General features: G+C 38.1%; 1 protein-coding gene across 7 annotated transcripts in view; it reads right to left on the reverse strand.

The window, feature by feature from the left end:
* The window catches only part of ARHGAP32 (Rho GTPase activating protein 32), a 311991-nt gene that overhangs the window by 51529 nt on the left and 235737 nt on the right, over positions 1–24725 (reverse strand). The window contains exon 1 of one of the 7 annotated variants that reach the window (XM_073903978.1): positions 4193–4502. The exons of the other annotated variants lie outside the window; for them this stretch is intronic. The gene's annotated coding sequence lies outside the window, so the exon portion shown is untranslated. Of the gene's footprint in view, positions 1–4192; positions 4503–24725 lie in introns of those variants that run through there. 7 annotated transcript variants of the gene reach the window in all.

Here is a 24725-nt window from a genome sequence, read left to right on the forward strand (position 1 = left end):
GGCAATTTATGAATTTGAAATTTCCTGAAAATACCTGAGAAATCATTAAATACTCTGGCAAAATAAAATGTTAGAACAGCATAGAAAGCTCTCAAGTCTGTGGAAAATATCTTTGCTGTAGGAAAATTCATCAGAAGGAAAGAAAGGGTATCATTTAAAACTTCATTAAAGAGCTATATAAACAAATAAATTAGGCTTTCTAAATCACCCTGGAAAAGGCTGGTATAAAGATTTAAGATAGATCGCTGCTAAATGTAAAACTGTTTTATGCCCAGTATATTAGGTTTAGCACTTTTCAAGTAAAAATAATTTTAGTTGAATCATTTTATTTCTTTTTCTCCATGAAAGCTTAAAATAGTAGTAAGGAGTTCTTATATAACTAATTTATACAACATGCTTATATAACTATTTCCAGAACTTGCTGCACAATTGTACTATCTTTAATTGTTAAAGGCATTCACAATTGTTGATTATACCATATGACATACTATTCTTTTTCTTTTTTAAGATTTTATTTATTTATTTGACAGAGAGAAACACAGTGAGAGAGGGAACACAAGTGGGGGGGGGAGAGGCGGGAGAGGGAGAAAGAGGCTTCCCGTGGAGCAGGGAGCCCGATGCGGGGCTCCATCCCAAGACCCTGGGATCATGACCTGAGCCGAAGGCAAACACTTAGGGACTGAGCCACCCAGGCGCCCCTTTACTATTATTTCTTTGATTTGCTAGTAAATCCTTGGTACACAGTACAATGGCCACTTATAGTACTGTTTTTATATACTTTATAAAGATTAATTTTTGAATTAGGTTTCCAGAATTTACTGCAGTATTAGGAAAAAACAGTATTATCTATAGGTTCTGAACTTCCAAAAACTTATTTCTATCAGATTTATACTCAAAATGCAAAATCCTCACTGTCTCCCTAGGATCTACTTCTCATTTTTAAAGCAGGAATATAGCAGTTACAGCCTTGAATTTCATGCCTCTCCCTCTCTGCCCACCACCAAAAGTAGATGTCCAAGAAAATCTTTATATAAATTTGAGTATTAAATCTTAATATGCTGGTGAAATTGTTGTGGAACAAGAAAGTACAGAATTGCTTCTGATCAATATATCATAAACAATTTTGGAAGTTAACAGAAAAAAACACAGTTCTCTAACTGATGTGTGTAACAGCTGCAAGGGACTACCCAACAGAGAAAATATCTGAGATCAGCTCAGGGATGAGGTTCTGGAATGTGGATGACTGTAACAGTTTTGATATCTGTACATTCCAACCTCAAAGGGAGGAAACCAGGTATTTGAGAAATGTCATGTACAATGCTAAATTAAAAATAGCATTGACAGTAATGGCTGATTGAAAAATTGGAAAGCTACTAACAGTTACATAAGTCAAGTATGCTTCCTTTTACTTAGGAGAGAGAAGAGGCATTTCAAAAGGCATTACTCTCCGGAAGGCAGATAGATGACACTAAGGCATCCAGAAGATAAATCTATAGTAAATTTTAGAGAAGAATCTTTCAGAAACAGAAGAGATAAGAACAATTCACTTGGAAAAAGAGAAGCAGAAACAGGCAACAAACTGCTTCTTCAGAATATTCAGCACAACTCTTATGTGGATGCCTGTGGTTAACAAAAATATTTGAGTATTTGAATAAAAAATGTATCCCTTTTACAGAGTGAAGAATGAAACCAAAGCAACATCATGCTGCTGCTCTTCCTAGAGGAGTACACAAACATTTATAAGTTAGAAAGGGCATGGTATGTTAGATCTTTATAAATCACAGTTCCCTTGGGAAAATGGTCATCAGGTTAAGATAAGACACTCTCATTATTTACATTATACATCTACTTTTCCAGGAGCTATAAATTTCAGTAATATCAAAGAAGGCTCAAATTTAGCTTATCTGATTTTAGTGTGATATAAATAAGCTATACATTCTTCTTGCTAAAATTGATACTTTCTTATTAAAATTTAAATTACAAGTTAAAATAAATGTGATTCGTTTTGCTCAACTCTGTACAAAAAAGAAGCAAAATTTTTTTTTAAACTTGGTGACTTTACCACCTCAGTTATTATATAAAAGACTGACTAATTGCATTTCTAAATACAGAACAAAAAGATTTGCATTTTAGCAGAGAAGAGTAGGAGGAAACATGAGGTGGATATAAATTCCTGACACTAAAGGATTCTAACACAGGAATGGGTTATAATATACAGATTATAGAAGTATCTCTAATAAGGATTTTTAAATAATCCAGGATCTTATTTTTCCAGGATGAACTAGTACTATTTGATATGAAGCTTAAAAACTATTTCAGGAAGACATCTATCCATATAGTCTCTCTTATAAAAATTAAAGTATAATAACTACATATTCTTAGGAATTCAGTAACATCAAAGGTAAGAAGACTATCAAAAATACTACATGAAGTTCTGGAAATCTGAAAATTTAGAACCTTAACAGTGTGAAAACTTTTCTTGAAATTAAATTTTTTATTAGATTCAAAACAGATTAAATGTAGATTAAAGTATAATCATATTCACTTTGATGTCATATAATCCTCTGTACTTTATTAAGCCATGAAGTTTGGTGTGGAACACTGACAGGTCGTTTTTTGTTTGTTTTTGTGGGTTGGGGTTTTTTTTTGCAGGAGCTGGAGGGGAAAGGTTCTATATTTGGAGAGCATGGAACTGATAATGAGGACTTTTTATTTAAAGGCAAAAGTCTTAGAAGTCTGTCCTACAAAAAAAAAAAAAAAAAAGGACCATTAGCATGGAAAATAAGACATGGATTTTGAAGTCAGACAGACCTGAGTGTTTAAACCCACTCTGTAACCACTTCCCAATTTGCAAGCTCTTGAGCATTATTACTTATTTAAGTCTCAATTCCTACAAATACACAATGAGAATGATAATAATAATACCTATCAGTCAGGGTTACTATAATGCTTACATGAAATTTAATATGCCAAGCACTTACCTAAGTGTCATACTGACACTTATTTTTTACTACCCTAATTTATCTTTACCTTTGGTCTATAATGTTTAAAGTCCTCCACAGCACAGGGCTAGCCAGAACCTGAGTCAGCTTTCCAAACCCAGCTTAATCAAATCTGGTTGTAGCTCCTAAATTCAGAGCTGAGATCACTAAGGAAGGATGCACACAAACATGGGATCGCTTTCTAGTAACTTCCTATAATCATCTTAAATGTAAACCTAACCTAAGAAACTTCAGATTTCTGCTCTCTTCTGCCAAATACCATAGAGTACTACCACCTAATACTTAAACAAGTTATGGTCTCAAGCCATTATCATAGGAGCAACAGGTGCTTTTTTAAAAACTGACAATGAAAAGGAGCTATAAATTCTGAAATTTCCCGCATTTGTGGTTTTGAAAATTAAAATACCAATATCATTTAAATGGTAGTGGAACATTCCTGAAAATCAGAAAAACATTCAGCTGCTTAACAGGGCTGATCTGTGATTCAGAGAACATTCCAGTTTCTATGCTACCTTAAAGAAAAGCATTTATCATCAAGATCTAAAGAAACACCATAAATATGGAATTCTACCCTAGTGTTAAAAAAAAAAATCTCTGCAACAGGAAAAAAGTTAACTCACGTATTTTATGGACAGAGATGGTTATTAATGCCAATGAGGAAAAACAACACAGGGTACTTGAAGTAAAAGGGCAGGAGGGTTACTTCCCTATGCTAATTTGAACAGCTTTTTTATACAGTCTGCCAAATTCTTTTTAGTAAATCAGTACTGCCTATTTTCCATTAGTCAATAACTGAAATATTATTAACCCACCAGGAAAAAGTTTTTTAATATACTGGTTGTTTATGATACAAAGGTATGTTCTTTTAATCATGAAGACTTTTGTACATTAACCCAAGGTCTAGAAAACATTAAGAAATAAGCTGAGTTCAAACAGAAAAATGGGTATTTACTGAAACTGACCAGGAAAGTAAGACACATTGCCCAATACCTATGTGATACAATCTACTTCAACAATTAATCCTCTCTATAAACATGACAAATACTCAATTATTTCCGAATAATTAAGGGACTAACCATGCACTTAAAAGCAACCAAGGAAACATGCTCAAATAAAATGTAAAAACAGACTCAGTGAAATATTCTGAATGTTGCTGGAGACAAGCATTTGAATAACTGATAGATCCTTACCTCTTGCTGTGGCACAGGTTTTAGGATCGATACTTAAAATTATTCCCAATGACTGTACTTAGCAGTGGTTCCGACAGGACACAGGACACAAGAGTTGTGCATTCCGTGTAAAAGCATGTAGAATGAAACACAGTCACACAGCTCAGACCTTATCTGCCTCAGGCTAACTCCAAGTCAGATCTCCACAGCACTTTTAGGCTCCGGGTCTGTTTCCAGGCACCCCTTTCTTGCAGTTTTCTTTGCCGTGTTTGGTCCCTACCCGAGGCGAGCTGGCAAACTGGCTTGTGTGTGGGCACGAGGCTCGCCTTCAGGAGCTTACTCCTTCCCTCTGAGCAGGAGCTGCTTCCGCAGCACCACACAAACCGCCCAGCCCAAACTCACACCCGCAGAACAGGCTGGGCCAGTCTAGCTCCACCCATCAACCTCACACAGGTGCGTACTCCTGCTCAAACAACACCAGGAAGAAACTGGCATTTACTGTGTTGGCAAACTTTTAGAAAGTTACTTATTCTTTGGTTGTTTATATTTGCTATCTAGATGGGAGACAGTGTATCCAATAAAAATGGGGCACTTTAAGCCCAAATGAAATAAGAAAAGTGGTCAAGTAGGAAGTATCACCAGTAAAAGGCTGAATCACTAAACTAAGCAGCAACCTGTGATTGTTATTCCACTAACATGAAGAAAAAAAGTATCAGTTTATCCTGCCTCTGTGTGAACAATTCTGAGACAACAATCTGTTAAGCATCTATTAGGAGAAGAAAATAAAGGCTTTTTCAGAATTGAAAATCTAGAATTAAATTTTCCTGCATATGACTTCCTCCTTTATAAGTTATCGAAGTGTTCAAATTGTAACACTGCTTATATAAGTATTCAAGAGATTCAATATTCATACCAAATAACAGTATTGCACTGTTTACCTACTTAAAATTATTTGAAGAAATTAATTGTAAGAGACTAACATATTTTCTGTTACAAATGAGTTTTTTACTAATACCAATGTAAATCCACATTCAGATATTTGTTTTTAACAAACAAAACAAAATAATGCTACTATGTGCTAGGTACAATTCTAAGTATTTTACAGATAGTCTTTACTAAAACCTTATGAAGTTGATTCTAATACTGTTCCCATCTTGGAGATGAGGAAACCAAGGCAGAGGGCTTAAAGGATTGCCAAAGTCACACAAGTAGGAATTGCCAGATTCAAGATACCCAGAGAGTATTTACCATGTACTATGCCAAAATCTTCTGCTATTGATAAAATTTATTCTCTCCTTCATTTCTGAACATAACTTTGAATATAAAATTGTTGATAAGTGGTAGTCCACCGTAAGAGAAACAACGAATTGATATAATTTTAAAATATGAAAAACCATGGAGAATTCCAATATGTGGCAGGAACAAAACATGTTAATTTTTACCAGTGGAACAGCTGTGGATTTATGGATTTCGTTGAATAGGAAATGAGGCTCTTAAAGTTTATTCAGAGTAGAGAACGCAAAGCCACCCTTTTTAAAAAAATAGAACTAAAAAACAGCCTTCCTCCCACCGTTTCCTTGGTTAGTACTAAAGACAACATGGCAGTGGGGGGTGGGGGTGGGCAATGGAAAAAGAACAGGAAAGAAAAGAGGAAGGAAAGAGAAAAAGAAGGGGGAGGGGGAGGTCCATGCTGTAGAAAAGCCAGTCGGGGGATACCCCGTACAACTCATCTGTCCCTTGTATTACCTAACATCTAAGCACAGTTAGGAATAAATAAATTTGACAGTAGTTTGCCAGAGTGCAGGATAATTCCATAATTAATAATAGTAACTCTCACCTGAAACCCAAAAGGCTGTGCTCTATGTATGCTGTATAAAAATACATGGTAGGAAAATGAGAGTATGCAAAAACCGCTGAGTGTGGAGTAAGGTCTATAATCTCGTTCACTGCAATGTGACCATGTCAGTTTCCTGGTTAGGAGAATGTGCTACATGTTATGTAAGATGTTAAAACTGGGAGGTTGGGTTTTGAGTAAATGGGATTTCTCTGTACTATTTCTGCACCTTCTTCTGAGATTATAAGTATTCAAAATAAAAAGTTAAAACAATACGGCTGACTGAAAGCATCACGTTTTGTCTTCCAATGACTGCTGATGGCACAGGACAGGTCACTTGTTATTTTTCTCTCATATTTAACAAAATGTCTAGAGGCTATCCTGTGAAGCACTAACATGTGTCTGTGGGGGTGATGGTGGCAACAAGAGAATTCACTGGGAAGGCAAGAGCTACATCCTAATCATTCTATTCTAAGAATTAGCTGAATTATTCAAACCTTTCACAGTATATCTAAAAATCCTGCAGGTTTCACGGCCAGAAATATATCCTGAATCCAACCACGTCTCCCCACTTCCACGGCTACCGTGCTGCTCTGAGCCACCGCTGTCTCTTGCCAGGCTCATTACAATCGCCACTGCTAGTCTCTCTTTTCTACCCATGTCTTCTCCTTTCCTTAATACAGCAACCAAAGTGATCCTCTAAACAAGGTCAGCCAAGTCAAGTGACAGCTCTGCTTCTAATGTCGGGGCATCTGGGTGGCTCAGATGGTTAAGCGTCTGCCTTTGGCTCAGGTCATGATCCCTGCGTCCTGCGATCGAGCCCCACATCGGGCTCCTGGCTCAGCGGGGAGCCTGCTTCTCCCTCTCCCTCTGCCTCTCTCCCTGGTCATGCTCTCTCTCTCTCTCTGTATCTCTGTGTCTCAAATGAATAAATAAAATCTTAAAAAAAAAACAACCTTCTAATGTCTTCCCATCTAATTTTAAATGAAGGCCAAAATCCGTACAGCGGCAATGAGGCTCCAAGGAGAACCTGACCCCCCTTCACCTCCAAACCACATCTCACATCACTCACTGCTCTAGTCAAACTGCCTTCCAGCAAATCCTGTGACAAGCGAGGCATACATCCAGCTCAGCACCCTCACATCTGCAGTTCCCATCTGGAAAGCTCCCCCCAGATAACATGCATTGCTCCCCTCCTCATCTCCTTCAGGCCTCTGCTCAAAAGCAACCTTCTAATGAGCCCTTCCCAAGCACTCTGCCTTCCTTTGGAATTATAACCCCACATGAGCCACATCCTCACACTTCCTAAACCCTGCACCCCCTTCTAGGTTTCATTTTTCTCCATAGCACTTACCTACCATGTTATCTATTTTACTTGTTTGTTCACCTTCTTCTCTCCCTCTCATCACACTTGAATATAAACCCCAAAATGACAATATTTCTGTCTATTCTGTTTGCTGTCTTAGCCCTAGGACTTAGTTAGTAGCCACTCCATAAATTCTGATCAATGAATAATACTGGAAATGACCAAAACTGGAAAAGGTTCACTTACTTCAGGTAAGGAGAAGACTGATTAGAGGACTGGCCCTAGCACTGGCTAAAGGGCGTACACGAGGGTCAGGAAACATTTCTGATTATTAGAGTGGGAACTGTTCATGTCTGGATTTCTCATTACTAGAGTGGGAACTCTTCATGTCTGGGGTGCCTGGGTGGCTCCGTCAGTTAAGCACCTGCCTTTGGCTCAGGCCATGATCCCAGGGTTCTGGGATCGAGCCCTGAGTTGAGCTCCCTGCTCAGTGGAGAGCCTGTTTCTCCCTCTCCCTCTGCCCCTCCCAGCCCTGGCCCACTCATGTGCTTGCCCTCCCTCTCTTGATCTCAAATAAGTAAATAAAATCTTAAAAAGAAAAAAAGAAATTGTTCATGTTTATAATTATCAGTCAACTATTTTAGAGCAAACACTATATATAAAGGATGTAAATTAGGATAAAATAAAATACCTGCCAACAAGCAAAACAATTTAGGTGTGGAAAAAAGACACAAAAAATGAAGTATCGAATTCAAAATAAGAAAACTCATTACTGTACACTACTTCCAAATGACTGACACAAATAATAGCTACTGCAGACTAAAATGTAGTGCCTTGTTACTCAAAACATAGTCTTGGGACCAGGATCATGGAACTACCTGGGAGTTTATTACAAATGCAGAGCCTCAGGTCTGGCCCTAGACCCATTGAATCAGGATACACAGTTTTTAATACTATCTGTCAAGCAAAATGAACATACATTCAAGTTTTTGAATATAAACTTGATATATATAATATAAACTAGCAAGTTTTTGAAGCAGTAGCCTGAAGAGCTTTTGTGAAGAACATACTAAGTCATTTCCGGCAGGAGAAAGATCATAGTCAAGAGAAGGAGGGAAACCCAAAGTATACTGAGAGGTAAGGAAACAGGTTACTGACACTAAATATGAATTAGGTTACAAAGATAAGCTAGTTCCAGTATTTACAGAGCACCTCAAATTCTAGACTAAAGATTTTACACATAATTCTGGAACAGAGGGAAATCACTCAAGTTTTCTGAAGCCAGGGATTACCAGATAAAAGTTGTATTCTAAAAATTCATTTTAGTAGTGAATCTTAAAACAATAATTAATTATACAACCATTGTATGAACTTCTGTGAGGGAGACAAAGATGGATGAGACATACTTGTCCCTTGTGAGGAGACAGTAATTTCGTGGGCAAGTGACAGAACTACTATTCAATTTGGCTAGGTGTAAAACAGGAGATGGGGTGAGGGAGAGATGGTCAGGGAAGCTCTCACGGAGGAAGTAGGTCACCACCTGAATCTTGAAACACAAGGAGGATTACAAGTGGCTGAATTAGGGAGGAGAGCATTTCATGCTCTAGAATACTAGGAGCACAGGGAAAGCTCTGAGCGCACATGTGTTCAGAGCACACAGAAGCAGAGCCCAGCAGAGCACCCGGAGAGAAAGACTGAACAGCAGAGCGGAGAAGGAACATGACTGAAAGCGCTGTAACAAAACAGAGTCTGGAGTAATGGCTTATATGTAATGAGGAAAGACTGAGGGATAGTTTCTGAATTAATTAGAGAGGCATTAGAAAAGATGATGGCGGAACTGATTAAGCAGGGTCCTTTATGCACTTCTTGTCAGCCTCCATTTATTGCAGCTTTTGCCCTAATTTCTCTTCTGTTGGCATAAGCCTTGTGGACATCCAAATATGTTCTCATTCACTCCTACTGTAATAAAAGCTAAGCATATTAAATAGATACTTGTTTTGAGAGAGAGAACAATAAACTTTATCTCTACTCAATGTTCTAGAGTGGGACAAATTCTGGATTTTGAATTACTGAATAGCAAATGAGTTAATCTATGTCTTGGCACAGCACCTGACACATAGTAAGAGCTACATAAGTGTTGGCCACGATTACCATCAGATGTCAGAAGACATCAGTAAATCCTAGTTGTGAAGCCTCAGGCAAACTGTCTGACCTCCCTGAGGCTCCATCTGTTAACAGAGGGCGTGGAAGGGAACAGAAATACACTCCCTATCCTCAGTACCTCACAGGATTGTATCAAGATTCGAATTCCAATTCACATAATGGAAAAACAAGTATCCACAAACTCTAAAGCACTTTACAGATATGTGCTCTTATGAATCTTCTACCAGTTTTTCGCTGATAGAGAGTATGAAAATATTGTTATGCTGTTGCTTGCAATATATTCAAAAAGGAAACTCCCAAGGGCCTTCTACCATTTTGATACTCCTTTGTATCTTAAACCAAGACCTCCAAGGATACCAATTTTTTTTTATTATGTTATGTTAATCACCATACATCATTAGTTTTTGATATAGTGTTCCATGATTCATTGTTTGCGTATACCACCCAGTGCTCCATGCAGTACATGCCCTCTTAAATACGCATCACCAGGCTAACGCATCCCCCCACCTGCCTCCACTCTGAAACCCTCGGATTATTTGTCAGAGTCCATCGTCTCTCATGGTTCGTCTCCCCCACCGATCCCCCCCTTTCATTCTTCCATTCCCGCTATCCTTTTTTTTTCCACGACATATAACGTATTATTTATTTCTGAGGTACAGGACTGTGATTCAACAGTCTTACACAATTCACAGCACTCACCATAGTACATACCCTCCCCAATGTCTATCACCCAGCCACCCCATCCCTCCCACCCCCCACAAATCCAGAAACCCTCAGTTTGTTTCCTGAGATTAAGAATTCCTCAGATCAGTGAGGTCATATGATATATGTCTTCCTCTGATGGACTTATTTCGCTCAGCATAATACCCTCTGGTTCCATCCACGTCGCTGCAAATGGCAAGATCTCATTCCTTTTGATGGCTACATAATATTCCATTGTGTGTGTGTGTGTGTGTGTGTATACATCTTCTTTATTCATTCTTCTGTCGATGGACATCTTGGCTCTTTCCACAGTTTGTCTATTGTGGACATTGCTGCTATGAACATTGGGGTACACGTACCCCTTGAGATCCCTACATTTGTATCTTTGGGGTAAATACCAAGTAGTGCAATTGCTGGGTCGTAGGGTAGCTCTATTCTCAACTTTTTGAAGAATCTCCATACTGTTTTCCAGAGTGGTTGCACCAGCTTGCATCCCCACCAACAATGTAGGAGGATTCCCGTTTTTCCACATCCCCACCAACATCTGTCCTTTCCTGACTTGTTAATTTTAGCCATTCTGACTGGTGTGAGGTAGTATCTCATTGAGGTTTTGATGTGGATTTCCCTGATGCCGAGCGATGTTGAGCACGTTTTCATGTGTCTGTTGGCCATTTGGATGTCTTCTTTGGAAATCTGTTCATGTCTTCTGCCCATTTCTTAACTGGATCATTTGTTCTTTGGGTGTTGAGTTTGATAAGTTCTTTATAGATTTTGGATACTAGCCCTTTATCTGGTATGTCATTTGCAAGTATCTTCTCCCAATCTGTCAGTTGTCTTTTGGTTTTGTTGACTGTTTCTTTGTTGTGCAAAAGCTTTTTATCTTAATGAAGTCCCAATAGTTCATTTTTGCCCTTGCTTCCCTTTCCTTTGGCGATGTTTCCAGGAAGAAGTTGCTGCGGCTGAGGTCGAAGAGGTTGCTGCGTGTGTTCTCCTTTAGGATTTTGATGGACTCCTGTCTCACATTTAGGTCTTTCAACCATTCTGAGTCTACTTTTGTGTGTGGTGTAAGGAAATGGTCCAGTATCGTTCTTCTGCATGTGGCTGTCCAATTTTCCCAACAGCATTTGTTGAAGAGACTGTCTTTTTTCCATTGCACATTTTTTCCTGCTTTGTCGAAGATGAGTTGACCATAGAGTTGAGGGTCCATTTCTGGGCTCTCTATTCTTTTCCATTGATCGATGTGTCTGTTTTTGTGCCAGTACCATACTGTCTTGATGATGACAGCTTTGTAATAGAGCTGGAAGTCCAGAATTTTGATGCCACCGGCTTTGCTTTTCTTTTTCAACATTCCTCTGGCTTTTCTGGTTCCATACAAATTTTAGGATTATTTTTTCCGTTTCTTTGAAAAAAGTGGATGGTATTTTGATGGGGATTGCATTGAATGTGTAGATTGCTCTAGGTAGCATTGACATCTTCACAATTTTTGTTCTTCCAATCCATGAGCATGGAACGTTTTTCCATTTCTTTGTGTCTTCCTCAATTACTTTCATGAGTATTTTATAGTTTTCTGAGTACAGATCCTTTGCCTCTTTGGTTAGATTTATTCCTAGGTATCGTATGGTTTTGGCTGCAATTGTAAATGGGATCGACTCCTTAATTTCTCTGTCTTCTGTCTTGTTGTTGGTGTATAGGAAGGCCACTGATTTCTGTGCATTGATTTGATATCCTGCCACGCTACTGAATTCCTGTATGAGTTCTAGCAGTTTTGGGGTGGAGTCTTTTGGGTTTTCCACATAAAGTATCATATCATCTGCAAACAGTGAGAGTTTGACTTCTTCTTTGCCGATTTGGATGCCTTTGATTTCTTTTTGTTGTCTGATTGCTGGACTAGGACTTCTATTACATTGTCGAATAGCAGTGGTGAGAGTGGACATCCCTGCCGTGTTCCTGACCTTAGGGGGAAAGCTCTCCGTTTTTCCCCATTGAGAATGATATTCGCTGTGGGTTTTTCATAGATGGCTTTTATGATACTGAGGTATGTACCCTCTATCCCTCTACTCTGAAGAGTTTTGATCAAGAAAGGATGCTGTACTTTGTCAAATGGTTTTTCTGCATCTATTGAGAGGATCATATGGTTCTTGTTCTTTCTTTTATTAATGTATTGTATCACGCTGATTGATTTGCGGATGTTGAACCAACCTTGCAGTCCAGGGATAAATCCCACTTGGTTGTGGTGAATAATCCTTTTAATGTACTGTTGGATCCTACTGGCTAGTATTTTGGTGAGATTTTTTGCATCCATGTTCATCAAGGATATTGGTCTGTAATTCTTTTTGATGGAGTCTTTGTCTGGTTTGGGGATCAAGGTAATGGTGGCCTCATAAAACGAGTTTGGAAGTTTTCCTTCCATTTCTATTTTTTGGAACAGTTTCAGAAGAATAGGTATTAATTCTTTAAATGTTTGGTAGAATTCCCCTGGGAAGCCATCGGGCCCTGGGCTTTTCTTTGTTGGGAGATTTTGGATGACTGCTTCAATTTCCTTCGTGGTTATAGGTCTGTTCAGGTTTTCTATATCTTCCTGGTTCAGTTTTGGTAGTTGATACCTCTCTAGGAATGCATCCATTTCTTCCAGGTTATCTAATTTGTTGGCACAGAGTTGCTCATAATATGTTCTTTTAATTGTTTGTATTTCTCTGGTGTTGGTTGTGATCTCTCCTCTTTCATTCATGATTTTGTTGATTTGGGTCATTTCTCTTTTTTTTTCATAAGTCTGGCCAGGGGTTTATCAATCTTGTTAATTCTTTCAAAGAACCAGCTCCTAGTTTCGTTGATCTATTCTACTGTCTTTTGGTTTCTATTTCATTGATTTCTGCTCTGATCTTTATTATTTCTCTTCTCCTGCTGGTTTCTAGGCTTTATTTGCTGTTTTTTCTCTAGCTCCTCTAGGTATAGGGTTAGGTTGTGTATTTGAGACCTTTCTTGTTTCTTGAGAAAGGCTTGTATTGGTATATACTTTCCTCTTAGGACTGCCTTTGCTGCATCCCAAAGATTTTGGACAGTTGTATTTTCATTTTCATTGGTTTCCATGATTTTTTTTAATTCTTTAATTTCCTGGTTGACCCATTCATTCTTTAGTAGGATGGTCTTTAGCCACCATGTATTTGAGTTCTTTACGACTTTCCTCTTGTGATTGAGTTCTAGTTTAAAAGCATTGTGGTCTGAAAATATGCAGGGAATGATCCCAATCTTTTGGTACCAGTTGAGACCTGATTTGTGACCTAGGATGTGATCTATTCTGGAGAATGTTCCATGGGCACTCGAGAAGAATGTGTATTCCATTGCTTTGGGATGGAATATTCTGAACATGTCTGTGAAGTCCATTTGGTGCAGTGTGTCATTTAAAGTCTTTATTTCCTTGTTGATCTTTTGCTTAGATGATCTATTTCAGTCAGGGGGGTGTTAGAGTCCCCCACTATTACTGAATTGTTGTCAATGTGTTTCTTTGCTTTTGTTATTAATTGCCTTATATAACTGGCTGCTCCCATGTTAGGGACATAGATATTTACAATTGTTAGATCTTCTTGTTGGATAGACCCTTTAAGTAGGATATAGTGTCTTTCCTCATCTCTTATTACAGTCTTTGGTTTAAAATCTAATTTGTCGGGCCTGGGTGGCTCAGTTGGCTGGGCGACTGCCTTTGGCTCAGGTCATGATCCTGAAGTTCCGGGATCGAGTCCCGCATCAGGCTCCCTGCTCAGCAGGGAGTCTGCTTCTCCCTCTGACCCTCCTCCCTCTCATGCTGTCTCTCATTCTCTCCCTCTCAAATAAATAAATAAAATCTTTAAAAAATAAAAATAAGAAATAAAATAAAATCTAATTTGTCTGATATAAGGATTGTCACCCCACCTTTCTTTTGGTGTCCATTAGCATGGTAAATGGTTTTACACTCCCTCACTTTCAATCTGGGGGTGACTTTAGGTCTAAAATGATTCTCTTGCAGACAGCATATCGATGGGTCTTGTTTTTTATCCAATCTGATAGCCTGTGTCTTTTGATTGGGGCATTTAGCCCATTTACATTCAGGGTAACAATTGAAAGATATGAATTTAGTGCCATTGTATTCCCTGTAAGGTGACTATTACTGTATATCATCTGTGTTCCTTTTGGTTATGTTGCTTTTAGGCTCTCTCTTTGCTTAGAGGACCCTTTTCAATATTTCTTATAGGGCTGGGTTCCTGTTTGCAAATTCCTTTAGTTTTTGTTTGTTCTGGAAGCTTTTTATCTCTCCTTCTATTTTCAATGACAGCCTAGCTGGATATAGTATTCTTGGCTGCATATTTTTCTTTTTTTTTTTTTAAAGATTTATTTATTTATTTTGAGAGAGAATGAGAGAGTACATGAGAGGGGGGAGGGTCAGAGGGAGAAGCAGGCTCCTCGCTGAGCAGGGAGCCCGATGCGGGACTCGATCCCGGGACTCCAGGATCATGACCTGAGCCAAAGGCAGTCGCTTAACCAACTGAACCACCCAGGCGCCCGGCTGCATATTCTTCTCGTTTAGTGCTCTGAAGATATCATGCCAGTCCTTTCTGGCCTGCCAGGTCTCTGTGGATAGCTCTGTTGGCAGTCTAATGTTTCTACCATTGTAGGTTACATATCTCTTCTCCCGAGCTGCCTTCAGGATTTTCTCTTTGTCTCTGAGACTCATAAGTTTTACTATTAGATGTCAGTGTGTTGACCTATTTTTATTGATTTTGAGAGGGGTTCTCTGTGCCTCCTGGATTTTGATGCCTGTTTCTTTCCCCAAATTAGGGAAGTTCTCTGCTATAATTTGCTCCAATATACCTTCTGCCCCTCTCTCTCTTTCTTCTTCTTCTGGGATCCCAATTATTCTAATGTTGTTTCGTCTTATCGTATCGCTTATCTCTCGAATTCTGCCCTCGTGATCCAGTAGTTGTTTATCTCTTTTTCTCAGCTTCTTTATTTTCCATCATTTGGTCTTCTGTATCACTGATTCTCTCTTCTGCCTCATTTATCCTAGCAGCTAGCGCCCCCATTTGATTGCACCTCATTAATAGCCTTTTTGATTTCGACTTGGTTAGATTTTAGTTCTTTTATTTCTCCAGAAAGGGTTTCTCTAATAACTTCCATGCTTTCTTCAAGCCCAGCTAGTATCTTTAATATCATGATTCTGAACTCTAGGTCCGACATCGTACTAATGTCCATATTGAGTAGGTCCCTGGCAGTCAGTACTACCTCTTGTTCTTTTTGTTGAGGTGATTTTTTCCATCTTGTCATTTTGTCCAGAGGAGAATAAATGAATGAGAGAAGAAAATGCTAACAGCGTAACAGCGTCCCCAGAAAATATACTCTAAACAAATCAGAAAAGACCTGAAACCGGGGGAAAAGAAAGGGAAAGAAAGAAAAAGATAAAAACAAACAAAAACAGAACAAAACAAAACAAAAAAAACAGAATATGATCAAATATGATCAGGCTGGTGCATAGATCAGTGCCACACACTAGATTTTGGGGGTATTTTGGTCTGTTAGAAGAAAGTGCCTCCCAAAATTTTAAAGAAAGAAAAACTTACATATGTACAAAATAAGGGTTGACATGATGAAGGGATGGAATACGACTGTAAGGATGAAAATTATAAAAAAATTTTATAAAAGGAATTGATAAGAAGTTGTTTGAAAGAAGAAAGAAGAGGATTAAAAAAAGGGGGGGGAGAGAATATGATCAGCCAGGAGACTAAAACAAAGCCATACACTAGAGATTTAGTGTATATTTTGACCTGTCAGAAGAAACTATATCTCAAAACTTTAAAGAAAGACAACCTATATATATATGCCAAAAATAAGGATAACTACTATGAAGGATAGAATATGACTCTAAAAATGAAAAATAAAAATATTTTTTTAAAAAGGGATTGATAAGATGTTGGTTGAAAAAGGGAAAAAGAAAAATTCAAAAAAAAAGTTAAAAAAATTAACTTTTAACAACTAAAGAATCATGGTATAAAAAGCCATGGACTCTATGTGTAGTATTCCCCTAGCTCTGGATTTCTGTCATTCTCACTGATCAGTAAACTTGGTCTTGGCTGGCTGTTCTTGCTGATCTTCTGGGGGAGGGACCTGTTGCCATGGTTCCCTAACATCTGTGCCGGAGGCGGAACTGCCCCGCCCTTGCCAGGCCGGGCTAAGTAATCAGATCCGGTTTGCTCTCGGGAGCTTTTGTTCCCTGCAAGCTTTCTGTTCAGCTTTGGAGGACGAGAGTGAAAATGGCGGCCTCCCAAGCTCCGCCCCAGAGAAGCCGAGAACTCGGCCCCGCTCCTCAGTGCGCCCTCAGAGAAAAGCAGTCAATCACTGCCGTCTCCCTGGTCTCCGGGCCGCACTCCGTGCTCACCCGGCCTGTGACCAAGCGTTTCTATGTCTGGCACCCGACTCAGTGTGGAGTTTCTAAACCCAGCAGATCCCCACGGTGTGCTTCTGTGCCGCTCCTCCTGGGGAGGAAGGGGAGTCTCCCCGGTTCTGCCGCTTGTTGGGTCCCCGCTGGAGGAGCAGTGGCCTGACTGTGCCCCAGATCAGGGTTTATGGCAACCCGGAGCTGAGAGCCCGCACCTCGGTTCTGTTTCTTTAGCCGGCTTCCCCGCTCCAATCCCTGGGAGCTCTGCCGCACTCAGGCACCCCTGGTCGTTCTGTGACCCCCCAGGGTCCTGAGACCACACTGTCCCAGCGAGGGTTCCACCCCCCCCCACTTAGCCACTGCAGCGACGTCCCTCAGCGGAGCCAACTTCGGAAAGTCCCGATTTTTTGCTCCGCAGTTCTATCACTGGCCAGAAGCCGCGGATGGAGGCCCCCCACTCCGCCGCCGTCTATCCTCCCGAATACGCCTCGGATTCACTTCTCCCCACGTCCTACCTTCCAGAAAGTGGTCGCTTTTCTGTTCAGAGAGTTGATGCTATTCTTTTCTCCGATCTCCTGTTGAGTTCGTAGGTGTTCAGAATGGTTTGATCCCTATCCAGCTGAATTCCTGAGACCAGATGAAATCCAGGTCTCCTAGTCCTCCGCCATCTTGCTCCGCCCCCTAAACTACTTCTTAATATAAGGATTTCATCAGTATTACATCTAATTACTAAGTCTTTCCCCCAAATGAAGGCCTCAGCTACTTCTCTGTCTACCAACCAAAAAATTCAGCTGTCACCAAAAAAACCAAAAATTTATAATGCAAATTCTATTCAAGTGGCCATCCAAAGAGGCTCCCCTCCCCCACCATGGTCCTATGAAAACTACCATAATTCATTTCTTTCAATGATATACTGTGACATGTTGCCATATAGATTTTACCAACAAATAATATACTAATTTCATACCTACATAAACTAAATCTAGTTTGTTACACTCGAGTTTAAATAACATGTGTATAAGCATATATCAATAAATAATACAGCTGATACTTATGAAATATCCAGGGGCTTTAAATGCCTTATCCCTAATCTTCAAAGGAATCTTTTTAGATAAGGGAATTAAAATCAGAGAAGCCAAATGATATGCACCCACAGTAAAATGTGGCACAGGGATAAAAACTTAAGGTTGGAGCCTATGCTCTTGTCTCTTCAGCTGTGCTGCTTTTCACACGTATACATAAATTGAATGAAATATCTAAGTTAAAGCTATTGTCAGAAAATATCTATTTTATGGGGTGGTTACATTAAGAAGGACCCTTGGAAATCACCTCTTTGGACCGGATGGAATTAAGAGGAGACACAATCAATTTACATATTTTATAAAGTAATACATGTTTACTGTAAAGGGATTAATACAGAAGCAAACAGAGAAAAAAATGAAATGTCTCTTGCTATTTCCATAATCCCATTCCCCTTTCCAGTTAGGCATGTATCCTTCCAGATCCTCTTCTGTGAATTTACAATGGGATTATACTATGCTGTGATTTGCTTTTTCATTTAACAATACACCACAGAAAAAAATTCCATATGCCTCTACCTCTTTCTTTTTGATGGCTGTAGGGTATTTCACAGTATGAAAATATCAATTTTCATTGATATTGAAATGGCGGCCTCCCAAGCTCTGCCCCAGAGAAGCCGAGAACTCGGGCCCGCTCCTCAGTGCGCCCTCAGAGAAAAGCAGTCAATCACTGCCGTCTCCCTGGTCTCCGGGCCGCACTCCGTGCTCACCCGGCCTGTGACCGAGCGTTTCTATGAACGGATCTCAAAAAAACAAAATATCAATCTATTTTGAACATGTGATTTCCAACATTTGAATATTAAAGCAATACTGCAAAGAATATTTATCTGGATGGGAGGTATACTTAACACAAAGTGACCAATTCAAAAATGACAAAGGACTTTAAAAGGCATTTCTTTACAAATGGCCAAAAAGCACATGAAAGGATGCTCAACAGTATTATATTCTTGTACAATCACCACCAGGGTCAAGAGAACATTACTAGCACTCTAGAATCCTCTCTCTCCTACCCATCCCAATCATCTACCTCCTTCCTCCTCTCCCAAGGTAACTGATATTCTGACTTCTAACACTGCAGAGTGGTCTTGAGCTCCATGATTTTGAACTCTCTATCTATGTGGAATTATACAGTGTATGTATGTATGTATGTATAGCAGGCTTCAACATTTATTCAACTCAACATTTATTTCTGTGAAATTCATCCATATTGTTGAATATAGTTGTAACTCATTTCATTTTCATTGGTGTAGAAAAATCCATTCAATGAACATGTCTTCATTTATCCATTCCATTATGGAATACCTCTGAGTTTTCAAGTTTTTTGACAATTAGGACTAAAGTTGCTATAAACATTCTATATATACCTAAGAGTGAAACTGCTGGATCACAGGGTATGTGTCAAATTCAGTATGTAATGCCAAACAATGATTGTCCCACATTACACTCCTTCTAGCAGCATGAGAGAATTCCCACTGATATATATCCTTACCAACCTTTGGTATTGTTATTCTTACATTTTAACCATTCTAGTGGACATGCATTAAAAAGAGTTAGTAAGATTTCAATTTGGATTTCCCTAAGTCCCTAAGACTAATGATATTGATCTTCTTGTCATATGCTTCCTAAAAAGTACCTGTTCAAATTTTTACTCAATTAAACAAATCAGTTTATTAGTCCTTTTCTTATTGACTCTTTATATACTTTAGTTATGTGACCTTTGTCAAATATCTTTCTCATTTTGTGACTTGCCTTCTTCCTTATCTTAATAGCGTATTAGAATGAAGTTCTGAACTTTAATTAGGTTTAATTATTAAGCTTTTCAGTTATGATTACTGTTTCTGTCTACCCCAAGATCATGAAAACAGGTCATGAAGATATTCTAATATATTATCTTCTGAAAGTTTCATTGTTTTACCTTTCACATACAGATCTGTAACTCTCCTCCTGGAAATGATTTTATATACAGGATTCAGTAAGAAATATGAATATGTATGTGTGTGTGTGTGTGTGTGTGTGTATATATCTCAAGGTAACCTAGCACCATTTATTGAAATGACTATCCTTTTGATAATGTTCTGAAATGCCACCTTTGTCATATACAAGTACCTATGCATTCACAGGTTTGTTTCTGGACTCTACTCTGTTCCACTCATCTATTTGTCTACCCTTGAATCAACACCATCATCTTTTTTTTTAATTTATTTTTTTAAAGATTTTATTTATTCACTTGAGACACAGAGAGAGAGAGAGAGAACATGAGCAGGGGCAGAGGCAGAGGGAGAGGGAGAAGCAGGCTCCCTGCTGAGCCAGGAGCCTGATTTGGGGCTCGATCCCACGACCTGGGATCATGACCTGAGCTGAAGGCAGATGCTTAACCATCTGAGCCACCCAGGCACCCCAACACCAACATACTAATAAGTGAAATTTCAATAATAAATTTTGAGGCACCTGGGTGGTGCAGGCTGTCAAGCACCCAACTCTTGGTTTTGGCTCAGATTGTGATCTTAGGGTAGTGGGATCAAGCTCAACACAGAGGAATCTGCTTAGGATTTCTCTCTCCCTCTGCACCCTCCCCCCTGGCTCGCTCTCTCTCAAATAAATAAATAAATCTTTTTAAAAAAACAATAAATCTTGATATTTAAAATAGTAAGTTTCTCATTTTTCTGTTCTTTAAAACTGTCTTGGGTATTTGGGGCTCTGCATTTCCATATAAATTTTAGAATCAGTTGTCAATTTCCACAAAAATCCTACCTCAAAACTTGGGGCATTTATCAGCAACTCTGACCTATTGGGCTCTGAACCCCAATTTGTATTCCCCTAGCACTGTGACTTTCTCTACTCCATCAGTAGATACCCTACAGGAATAATGTCTCCATATACCGGGGTCACTCTTCAGGATGTCCTTCTTCTGCTTAACCTTAGCTCAGTAAGTGTTTACTGCTTTATTAACTTTCCAATGCTTCAAAGAGATATTTTTATATTTCTGTCCAAATTTTCTGCTTTCAGAGGAAATGTTCTCTCTAAATTCCCTAAGCCCTTCATTTTAAGAAGTTCATACTTCAAAAATAAGCTTTGCTTTTGTCTTTGCTTTTCTCTTACCCTCTTTTCCTACCTTCCTCTCTCTCCCCTCTCCCTCCCCACCCCTCCAACCCCTCTTTTTCTTTCTTTCTAAATGAAAAGGTAGATAATGTGAGAAAATGAGGAATTCCACCATGAAAATTATAAAAAAGACAAAATGTTAATCTAAGAAATAAAATATGTAAGAACTGAAGAGTTTATTAGATGGGCTTAAGAGAAGCCTACAGGGAGAGAAAAATCAGTGAAATTTAAGATAGGTCAAACGTAAGTATCTAAACTGAGAAGAGGATGTGTGAGACAATATCAAAGAGTGTAACAGATGTGTAAAGAAAAAGAGAAATAGAAACTATTGCACAAAAGAAATACTGAAGAGATAATAGCTGAGAAAACTAAAAACCTGAAGAAAGAGATCAATAAATAAATCCAACTGCTCCAACAACTCCAAACAGGATAAACACAAAGGAAACCACATATGCTTTCCCTTCTTCCCCCTACCTCAACCTCACCTTCCTCCATCAAACCATAACCTGTAGTGACTGAACTAACTGCCAATTTCTTATGGACAAGCTTCTATCTTTCTTCCTCTTTTCTTTCCTCTTCTTGTCTTCCTCTCTCTTTCTCTCCCTCTCTCCCCCCTCAACCCCACTCTACTAGACCTTCTTCTTCTTAAGGCAGCATGGATACTTGCTTTCTTGATCAGGACATGGTGACTCATTGATTTTATTTTTGCATACACAAATAATTGAACATGTTGAGAACATTAAGAAGAGCTCCAAAGGGAAAATTTTTCCTAGTGCCCTTGTTGTGTAATAATATAGGGAGCTTTAAATTTCAGTCTCAAACTATAGCTGCATCTTTCAGATTTGGCATCTAACAGTAACAGATGGCAATGTTAAAAATAAATAGAACATTCAAGTTGTTTATACTGTAGGCAAAGACAGTTTTAAAGTGTGAAACAAGCCTGAGGCTTATAGAATTCACATCATCCCTTTCAAAATATATTAAGAATGCACATTTCCTTATGCTAACCCTGCAATGCTGCTCACAAAAGATAAAATATTAGCTTTTGAAGGTGTGTTTTCATTACATGACATCACTAATTTAGAATTAACAATGTCATACAGGTCTATTAATAGAAACTTACTTTCCAGAACTATCAATAACTGATTAGCTTTCTCAAGTTTTAAAAGCTCTGGAGGTTATCACTATTAAAATGTCACTTTCTCATTCAAAACATGAGAAAGTATTTAATTGGCACAATTTAATTCCAATATTAAGCTAATTTTTAAAAACTAAGTTTACAGTTTACCTCTGAGGCAGAATTATCAAAGACAACCCACAGACTTAATACCTAACAGGTTAAGTTTACACAGCAGAAATATATAAAAATAATGCATGAGAAACCACAATAAATTTTTGATGTTGAATTTAATAACTTCAAAAGAGTGACCACAAAAACCCATGATCACCTCAACAGACAGATAAAAAGTATTTGACAAAAGCCAACACCCTTTCATGATAAAATCATTCAACAAACTAAGAACTAAGATAAAAGGCATCTATGTAAACCCCACAGCTAATATCTTACTTAATCGTGAATGAACAATGCTTTCTCCTAAGATCAGAAATGAGACAAAGATGGCCATTCTTAGAGGTCTTGCCAGGGAAATTGGGCAAGAAAAAGAAATAAAAAGCATCCAGACTGCAAAGCAAGAAGTAAAACTATCTCTATTCACAGATAACATGATCTTGAATATAGAACATCCCAAGGAACCCAACTAAAAAAAACTATTAGAATAAACATTTCAACAAGGTTTCAGGATACACGATTAGTATACAAAATTAATTGTGTTTCTATGCACTTGCAATGAATAAGAAAATGAAATCAAGAAAATAATTCCATTTACAAGAGCATCAAAAAGAAAAAAAATAAATTTAACAAAAAATGAAAATTTATACTCTGAGAACTACAAAACCTTGAACAAAATTAAAGAAGTCTAAATAAATGGAAAAACATCCCATGTTCATGGATTGGAAGACTTAATAAATACTGATAAGATGGTACTACTTCCCAAATTGATACACAGATTCAATACAATCCCTATCAAAATCCAGCTGACTTCTTTGTAGAAATTGACAAGCTGATTCTAAAATTCATAGAGAATTGCCAAGGACCCTGAAAAGCCAAATCAATCCTGAGAAAGAATAAACTAAGAGCAAAATTTACCACAAAACAAAGGTAATCAAGACAGGGTGGTACTGACCTTAACAGACATACAGATAGGTGGAATAGAACCAAAAGTCCAAAAATAAACTTATATGTCTAAGGTCAATTAATTTTTTACAAGGGAGTTAAGACAATTCAATGGGGAAGGAATAACCTCTTTTTCAACAAATAGTACTGGGACTCCCGGATGTCCACTGGAGTTGGACCTCACACCAGACACAAAAACTAACTCAAAATGAATCACAGACTAAAACCTAAGACCTAAAACTATAAACTTCTTAGAATAAAATAATAGGAGTAAATCTTGACCTTGGGTTAGACAAAGTCTTCATAAATAAGACATCAAATGCATAAGCAACTGAAGAAAAAATATATTGAACTTAATCAAAATTAAAAACTTTTATGCTTCAATGGACAGAATAAAGACAGGCAAAGACAACCCATAGAATGTGAGAAAAATATTTGTAAATCACATTACCTGATAAAGGACTTGTATCTAGAATATATAAAGAACACTTACAACTCAATAATAAAATGACAACCCAATTAAAAAATGGGCAAAGAATCTGAATAGATATTTCTCCAAAAACATACAAATGGCAATAACCACATAAAAAGATACTCAACATTATTAGTCATCAGGAAAATGCAAATCAAACTCACAAAGATACACCACTTCATTACCAGTTAGATGGCAACAATCAAAAACACAATAACAAGGATATGAAGCAACTAAAACTCTCATATACTGCCAGGGATATTGTAAAATGGTTAGCTACTTTGTAAAGCAGTCTGGCAGTTCTTCAAAAGGTTAAGTATAGAGCTACCATATGACCCAGCAGTTTCATTCCTAAATATATGCGTGAGAGATGAAAATATTTATCTACACAAAAACTTGTACACCAGTGTTCATAAACAGCATTATTCATAGTCAAAAATGGAAACAACTAAAAATGAGTTGATAAACTATAGTATACCCATACAATGGAATATTATTTAGCCATAAAAAAGAAATTCTGATACATGGATGAACCTTGAAAACATGCTAAGTAAAAGAAGCTGATAACAAAAAACCACATATTATATGATTCCATTTTTATGAAATGTCTAGAATAGGGAAATTATCTGTAGAGACAGAAAGTAAACTAGTAGCTGCTTAGTGCTGGGGGGCAGGGAGAGGTTGGGACACTGTCTGCTAATGGGTATGGGATTTTCTTTTAAGTTAATGATGCCATATTTAAAAAAAGAAAGAAACCTATAGTCATTACAACCGCTAATGAACATTTACTGAGCAAGTACCCACTGAGAAAGTTTTTTTAATAGTGTTTACGCAAAGAAGGGGGATTTAACAGAGGATAAAAATGTCTTGAAAAGAGACTAAGAATCCTGTCTCAAGTAGAATTGCAGAGAACACTGTTTTCAAGTATTTTTCTCTACTAAACAATAAAGGTAGTCTGCCTAAAATTTTAAAATTCCTACTTTCTGTTAAGAAATAAGCTTCAAAAGGGGTTATTGACCTTTATCTTTACCTAAATACTATAAGCAAAGATGGTATGATGTATGCTTTGGGGACAAAGGTGGGAAAATACTAAATAAGCTTTTTTTCCTTCTAATTCTTACACATAGGTCCTAACCCTAGAAAATACTTTAAGGAAAACAGTCCAAATAAATTCCAAGGCCCAGAGATTTTTTTTTTCTTCTACTAGGGGCAGAGCAGGGAGAAGGGTGGAGAAAGGCAAAGGGAATATAATACAAGTAAGAG

Source organism: Callorhinus ursinus, unplaced genomic scaffold (genome assembly GCF_003265705.2).
Source record: "Callorhinus ursinus isolate GAN/ISIS: 27379988/994484 unplaced genomic scaffold, GSC_fseal_2.0 scaffold19, whole genome shotgun sequence".
NCBI classification, from domain to species: domain Eukaryota; kingdom Metazoa; phylum Chordata; class Mammalia; order Carnivora; family Otariidae; genus Callorhinus; species Callorhinus ursinus.